We start from the raw sequence: 8,656 nt of genomic DNA on the forward strand, positions 1-8,656 counted from the left end.
CGTGTAATATGTAAAATTGTTTGTATCAACGAGTACATCATTTCATTCCATTGCATCATATTCATTTGTGGTCATCTTGATGCCTGAATCATCGTTGTAAGAGTGCTTCATGATGTTTTCTGCTGTCTGTTAGCAGAACGAGCTCTTTTGTCATTTTTTCCATTATTGATGTGTGCATCCTATGAGGTTGATGTCTACATGTGTTTTGAACTATGCTATGTCTTCTTTACAGAGGTGCGTACCATGTATTTTTGTGATCAATGTGGTGACTAGCACAAGCATGCAAACTAGGCTTCGTGATGTTGCTGTTTTAGTCCCTGTTCTGCTGTTATTTTGATGCCATGTAAACTTGATGCTACAGAGAGATCCATGCATATTTATAGATACTTCAGTAAGGGTGTTTTGAACATATGGTTATTGTCTGTCCATTCGTGCCCTTGTTTGCAATTATTGAGTAGTCTAGAATGCCATTTGCGTTCTCTACTTTTCCTTCAAAATGTTTCCTGGCAGATTGTTTACATGTTATTCAATTTTGACAAGGTTGTTGTAGTTGATCCTTGCATGCTATGAACTTGTTCTTGACTTGGTTTGTTTCACAAACATGTCTTCTTGATGATGCTATGATTATCTTGTCACGCAATGACTTGTGCTGAGTGAATCGAGCTTGTTAAGTAGTGTACATGCTGTTACTGTTTTGCTAGGCTGAATCTGTTATTTCGTGATGCTATATAAACATGCTTCTAAAAATCATTCTATGCATAATCTGGAGATGTCCACTAAACATGTTTTGATCTATATATCATGCTCTATTCATCCATTCCCCTGGTTGCATTTATAGCTTGCTGTAGCTTGTTCTTATCTTGCTCCAAAGTTGCTTCATAATGTTGCTGTCAGCCTGTTAACATTAAGTTCAGTTGTTACCATGATTGTTGCTAGTGTTCCATGCACCCTATGGACTTGCTATTTCCATGCTTAGCTTCACAAACATGCCTTCTTACTGTTGGCTGCCTTGCCATGCTATATATTGCTCTGTTGTGAATTGCACAAGCTCATTAACATGCCTTCATAATTATGTTCCTGCCATGTATGTATCTATATAATAACTTGCCATGTTTACATGGGTGCCATCATATTTTCTGATCCTTTTTGGCTTATGGTTAGTAGGGGTCTTTAGATCTATGCAATTAGTAGATTCATGCCATGCCTTTGTTTGCCATTATAAGTTCCTGTAACATGTTGTTTGATAGCTCTAAACATTGCATCGTGATGTTATTTTCTGCAAAGTCTGAAATTGTTATAACTTGCAATCTTACCATGTGTGTTTGAGCATGTTCTATTGATTTCTGGAGATAGCTCAGTGTTCATGTTTTGTTGTGCTTTACCTGTACATCATGTCCATGTCTTTTGTTTTCATGTTGAGATGATGTAGCATGTTGTTTTGATGCTTGCAATATGCCTAGTTGCTGTTTTGGACAGCTTGTCCTTCAAACTTGTTTCATGTGTGTGTGTTGAACCGTTGCTCCGTTTTGAGTGTGCTCTATATGAAACTATGCAAACCGTTGTTTGGCTATGTTACCGCTTTTGCTCAGCCCTCTTATAGCGTTGCTAGTTGCAGGTGAAGTTGAAGATTTCTCCATGGTGGACAGGATTTTGGTTGGGATATCACAATATCTCTCATATTATTAATGCATCTATATACTTGGTAAAGGGTGGAAGGCTCGGCCTTTTGCCTGGTGTTTTGTTCCACTCTTGCCGCCCTAGTTTCCGTCATACCGGTGTTATGTTCCCGGAGTTTGCGTTCCTTACGCGGTCGGGTGATTTATGGGACCCCCTTGACAGTTCGCTTTGAATAAAACTCCTCCAGCAAGGCCCAACATTGGTTTTACCATTTTCCTCACCACCACCTACTTTTCCCTTGGGAGTCGCTCTCTCGAGGGTCATCTTTATTATAGCCCCCCCCCCCGGGCCAGTGCTTGTCTAAGTGTTGGTCCGAACCAGAGCCACTTGCAGCGCCACCTCGGGGAAACTCGAGGTCTGGTTTTAGTTGTACATAGTGTTCATCCGGTGTTGCCCTGAGAACGAGATATGTGCAGCTCCTATCGGGATTATCGGCGCATTGAGCGGTCTTGCTGGTCTTGTTTTACCATTGTCGAAATGTCTTGTAAACCGGGATTTCGAGTCTGATCGGGTCTTCCTGGGAGAAGGTCTATTCCTTCGTTGATCGCAAGAGCTTTTCATGGGCTAAGTTGGGACACCCCTGCAGGGTATAATCTTTCGAAAGCCGTGCCTGCGGTTATTGGCAGATGGGAATTTGTTAATGTCCGGTTGTAGATAACTTGACACCAGATCCGAATTAAAATGCATCAACTGTGTGTGTAGCCGTGATGGTCTCTTTTCGGCGGAGTCCGGAAAGTGAACACGGTTTCTGGGTTATGTTTGACGTAAGTAGGAGTTCAGGATCACTTCTTGATCATTACTAGTTGACGACCGTTCCTTTTGCTCTCTTCTCGCTCTTATTTGCGTATGTTAGCCACCATATATGCTTAGTCGCTACTGTAGCCTCACCACTTTACCCCTTCCTTTCCTATTAAGCTTTGCTAGTCTTGATACCCATGGTAACGGGATTGCTGAGTCCTCGTGGCTCACAGATTACTACAACAACAGTTGCAGGTACAGGTTTTGCGATGATCATGACGCGAGAGCGATGCTTGCTTGCGTTGAGTTCTTCTTCTGCTTCTTCTTCGATCAGGAGATAGGTTCCAGGTCGGCAGCCTGGGCTAGCAGGGTGGATGTCGTTTGAGTTTCTGTTTGTGATTCATCCGTAGTCGGATGAAGCTCTGATGTATTGTGATGTTGTATTCGAGTGGCATTGTACGCCTTATGTATGTATCCCCATCTATTATGTAATGTTGATGTAATGATATCCACCTTGCAAAAGCGTTTCAATATGCGGGTCTATCCTTGGTGGGACCTTCGAGTTCCTTTTGGATAGGGTCGCATATTGGGCGTGACATCCTCCCACGCCAAGCTTGTGAGGTACAGAGACTGGGGGAAGCAGATGAAAGGCGAGGACTTCAACCCGATCTAGAGTCCTTTTGATCTTAAGCTCGTGATGCTAGCTGGTGATGGGAGGAAACATGGCCATGTAGCCATTGGGGATGGACTCATTCGTTGTCGTATAAGTCTCCCGGAGATCAAGAAGCGGCAGACGAAGTCTCTTCCCGAGATGAGGCCTCGACCACAGCCAATTGATCTCGCTATCGAGGCTAGGGCCCAGGATCTTGTGGCGGAGGCAACCAGGCAGGCGATGGAGAGGGTGAGGGAGATGGAGGAGAGGATGGCAAATCTGATGGAGGCGAAGAGGAACCGGAACGACGCGAGTCACCGGGCCCTATGCGAGCTCCTTGTGGTAAGTTTCTCCCGCATACTAGGCAAATCATGCACGTAATGTTCGTTTCATTTCTAACTAATACGACTGGCCCATGAAAACAAATTGTGTACTCCGTGAGCGAGAAAACCGGTCAGACCCCTCCGGCGATGCCCGAGATTGCTATAGCGGACACGGTGAGTTTCATTTGAATGGTCATTAGTTACTAGTATTCACATTTCAGTTGCATCATGCTAACTAAACATTGCAAATGATCTTTCGTGCAGCAGACCTCCCACAAAGGATCGACCGATCCTTCTCCGTCTCGCGGTGGCGCAACCCGGACCGGTCCTTCACCTCCCGGATTATGGTAAGTTTTCCCAAGTGTTTTGCTTAACAAATGCTTTGTTAGCTAGAAAATGGCATAACAACCTAGGATAGCTCAATAATGATTTATAGCTAGCTTAGCTAGTTCATTTATGACATAATTAGCTCATTTAGGTACAAAATGGCATAACGACCTAGGATAGCTCAATAATGATTTATAATTAGCTTAGCTACTTCATTTATGACATAATTAGCTCACTTAGGTACAAAATGGCGTAACAACCTAGGATAGCTCAACAATGATCTATAATTAGCTTAGCTACTTCATTTATGACATAATTAGCTCACTTAGGTACAAAATGGCATAACAACCTAGGTTAGCTCAATAATGATCTATAATTAGCTTAGCTACTTCATTTATGATATAATTAGCGCACTTAGGTAAAAATGGCATAATAACCTTGTTTTAGCTCCAAATTATCATATAATTAGTTTATTTTCCTCCAAAATGACAAAATAACCTTACCTAGCTCCAAAACGACCGATTTTAACTAGGATTGCTCTAAAATGATCTACACTTACCATTTTGTCCTAAAAAATGAATACATATGCTTAGTTAGCTCAAAAATGGCATAACTACGTAGGTTAGCTCCAAAATGACCTATTTACTGAGCCTAGCTCTAAAAATGACCTACACGCTTAGCATTTTTACCTACCTTAATTAGCTAAAAATGTCATTTTTACCTACCTTAGTTAGAAGAAGAAGAAGAAAAAGGAAGAATCATTCTTCTTCTTTTTCTTCTTCTTCTTCTAGCTAGTGTTCTTCTTCTTCTAACTTTCATCTTTCCTAATTTGCAGATTTGCTTGAGATGAGGAAGCTAGCATTGATGGAAACTTGTTGCAAACTTTACTTGTGCTTGTGCTTCCTTTTTATTTGAGGAAACTTGTTGCAAACTTGTTGGATATATATGTTGTTGGAAACTTTTTGAATATCTTGTTGCAAACTTGTATATATGGAAATGTTGTTGGAAACTTGTATATGTTCTTGTTGTTGAAATGTGTATATGTTGTTGGAAACTTATTGTTGAAATTATTTTTGAAATGTGTGTGTGTGTGTGCGTGTGTGTGTGTGTGAAATTCTGTCAAAATTGAATGAATTTAAGAAAAAATAGAAAAAACAGGGGCTATTCAGACACTTTGCCGTCCGCCAGCGGACGACAAACTTGCCACGTGGCAGCTACCTATGCAACATGGGGTTTAGGGGATGGCGTATTTGGCAGATTTGCCGTCAGCCGACAACAAAGGCCTTTGCATCTTTGCCGTCCGCTGGCTGACGGCAAAGCACGCCGTTAACCACTTAACGAACCTGAAATGCAACGTGTGACGTCCAGGCTCTTTGCCGTCCATCAGCGGATGGCAAAGCCCTTTTCATTTTTGCCGTCCACCAGCAGACGACCAAGATGCCTTTTCCATAGCCTATTCAGCCGGACCTGTTGCCGTCCACCATGTGTGCTATGGCCATCGGCCAAAGTGCCTGATTCCTATAGTGTTGGACCCAAATAGGTTATTGCAAAGCACCTATCTGATGGGTGTTTGGTTGGGCTTATTTTTGCCTTTTGAATTTTGTCTTATAAACTAAGGGTGGACCTATTTTTGGGTTTGGCTTATGACTTATTATTGTACAAGTAAAAAGCCAAAGCCAAAATCCCATAAATATGTGCTTTTCTGGCTTATAAGTCAAAGTGCAAAGCCAAGTATAAGTGCAAAAATGTATTGTACTATCCCCTCATTTGCTCCATCGGGTGATCGACAGCTTTCCTTCAAGGGTTCAGAACAACCCCATATGGTTATCTGCTTGAGGGAGGATGGCATATCTGGTAAAGATGATAGGTTGGGGCAGTCATAGATGTTGAGACTCTTCAGATTGGAGAAGCACTTTAGATTTGTTGGTAGGGTAATCATTTGACAATCATAGAAACTCAGGTACCTGACAGATGTAAAACTGGCGGATTCTTCGAATGAAATGATTGGTTCCTTGCATCCTTTAAGAGATAGAAATGTTGGAACTGTGAAGCCTTCAGCCATGAGCATGTTCTTGAGTATTGCGGGACTGCTAAATAGGAGTGAGTTATGTACTTGAAACTGTGAAACACACTCGGCGGTCAGTTTCGGAACATCAGTCAATTGTACGTGTGCAAGTTGTAGGGAAGACAATCCTTCGAGCATACATAAATCTGGCAAGTTCCACAGTGCGAATAATTTGACAGAGGTGAGACTACAAAAAACGAGCATGGTGTGCTTCTGCAATTGGTTATTTCAATATCATTCATGTGTGGCCAGTCAGCACAGATGAAGTCTGCTGCAAGCATGCACTTGCCTATCCCGAGCCTCCTTAGGGACAACGGAAAACATTCTGCTCCACATGCTAACTCTAAAGAAGGGCAAGAATTCAATCGAACAAGGGAAAGAGAGGTAACAACTCGTAAGCCCCCTAATGACCTGAGATACCAACAATATTGGATGGACAAGTGGTCAAGTTTTGTCAAATGTTGGAGGACCTCTTCCGATGGAAATGTTGTTAAAGTCATGATATCTTGTAAGCGCAATATTTTCAGTGAAGCCAGGCTATGAAGGAAAAGAACTAAAGCTCCATCTGTAATACTGCATGAAGAAAGAAAAAGCTCACGAAGTCCTGATGGTGGAACCAGTGGCAGCCCAATGCTCCTTCCATACATGAGTCTCATCCTATGCTCGTGTGAGTATATCAATGCTTTGATGATATCCTCCTTTACCAATACTTCATCTTCCTCTCTTTCTAGAGAAGTCTGAAGGTTTCGAACATGTGACACACCTGCACGCATCCATATCATTAGCTGCTTCAGAAAGAGTACATTCCTAATATTCGATCCTGAATCCACTTCCTAGATTAAACCAAGTTGTGATGCTAAGTGGTCTATCCTGATGATATTCTCTCTCTTATCATAATGTTCATCCATATAAATAAATATAAGTAGTGTGCATTTGTCTACTCTTAACATTTTAAGGCCTAGTGGAAGACAAGGTAATGTCTTCAAGCTGGGCACATTTTCGAGGACAAGTGAAGAGCAATTCACAAACAACTCGGAATTGGATGGTAGGCTTTGTAATGCGCTGCAATTAACAAAACTGAAAATTTTCAAATTCTCAAAATGAGAACCATCAAGTAACCAACCCAGATATTTTGAAGATTTATATCCATCATTTCTAAGCCTCTCAAGTTGAGATGGTGGCATTAGGCCTTCTAGAATGTCCAAATGTAAACTATCCTCTGCATCCTTGTTATTCTTGTGACTCCTGACAAGTTGCAAGCTGCCAAGATGACTTTTCTGATACAACTTCGATTCTAGTGCATGATCCTTCACAGTGACATTCTCAAGATTTGTGAGTCTTAATCTGCCACGAATCTCATTCATGTCCCTTAGCTGTTGCAACTCATATCCCTTTTTCTTTTGCACAGAAAATTCCCCAAAGTGTTGAAGCGAAATTAGTTTGCCAATGTTAGGAATTGGAGGCAATGCTTTCTGTGAAGGGTTTCTTCTGGTATCATGTCGCTCAAAATGCCGTAATTTCCATAAACTGCAGAGTTTCTCAGGCAAACTCTCAACTTTGTCATTTAAAAGAAGTGACTCCAAGTGGTAAAGTGTACATAGTGATCTTGGTAACTCAAAAATCAACGTTTTGATGATGTTCAAATACCGAAGATGCTTCAACTCACCAATGGATTCTGGCAACTTACTACTGCTGTAAGATGACAAATATAGTACACACAACTTCTTCAAGTTCTGTAGTATCTGAGTAAAAAGTTCACTTGCATCATCTATTATGGGGTCTATGCAGATAATAATGCGTAGATGATGCAGCTTATATATATACTATCCTTGTGTTGCTTCATACTATCCACACGAACAGATAGATGTCGAACAGTGGGTGGTATTTTCATGACGTTGTCATCTTCCAATCTTAAGTAGTCTTCTTTGGAGAGTGATTCTGCCAGATCATGAAGAAGATCATGCATAACATGGTATGCGCAAGTGTAATTCTCGTAAATTGGTACAAAAAATGAAACAGAGATCATCTCCTTGAAGCAATCCCACCCAATATCTTCCACTCTCTTTTTTTGGTCACACGAATCAAAAATGCCCTCGGCCACCCAAAGATGAACCAACTCATTAATGCTATATTTGCGGCCTTTTGGAAACAAGCTGTTTAATGCTTTGGCTATTCTTCAGATTGCTTCGAATGTTCTTCGAAATGCTTTCGCTCTTCTTCAGATTGCTTGGAACGTTCTTCGAAATGCTTTGGCTCTTCTTGTGAATGTTTCGGCTCTTCTTCTGAATGTGCTTCAATTCTTTTTCAGAATGCTCCGGCTCTTCTTCTAGATGCCCCATCCCTCCTTCGGAATGCTTTGACCCTTCTTCTAAAAGCCTCTATTCTTCTTCCAAATGCTCTGTCCATGGAACTTGTTCATAATGGAATGTGCAAGTATGATACCTTTTCCACCTTATAGGTGCATGCAAAACCAATATTTTCCAAGAATTGTAAGTTCGATTTCAAAAAAACTATTTTTGGAGGATTTTAAGAAAACCAGTTGTCGGCATATTGATCCGGTCATAGGTATCGAAGGAGGAGGGTGTATGATTAGATAATTATATTTGTTTGAAGAGATATGAATGGCAGATTTGGATGGTTGCACATGAAACACAAGGATATACCAAGGTCCGGGTCCTCTCGGGAGAGATACAACACTATTCTTGCTGGGAGTTGTATTGCTCGCAATATCGATGTAGAGCGCTTGAACTTTCGCAGTGTTGTTACTTTGGCCTTTGGATCCTTATATAGGTGCCCTCACAAGGATTCCAAGTGGAAGAACTCAAACCAGATTCCTACCACCACGCAATCCTCTACCTCCTCATGTTTCCCCAT

General features: G+C 41.4%; 1 pseudogene; it reads right to left on the reverse strand.

Moving 5' to 3' along the window:
- Positions 1-5,431: 5,431 nt before the first annotated feature.
- LOC123084533 (disease resistance protein RGA2-like) lies at positions 5,432-8,656 on the reverse strand (annotated as a pseudogene).

The sequence above is a fragment of the Triticum aestivum genome, chromosome 4A, assembly GCF_018294505.1.
Source record: "Triticum aestivum cultivar Chinese Spring chromosome 4A, IWGSC CS RefSeq v2.1, whole genome shotgun sequence".
NCBI lineage: Eukaryota > Viridiplantae > Streptophyta > Magnoliopsida > Poales > Poaceae > Triticum > Triticum aestivum.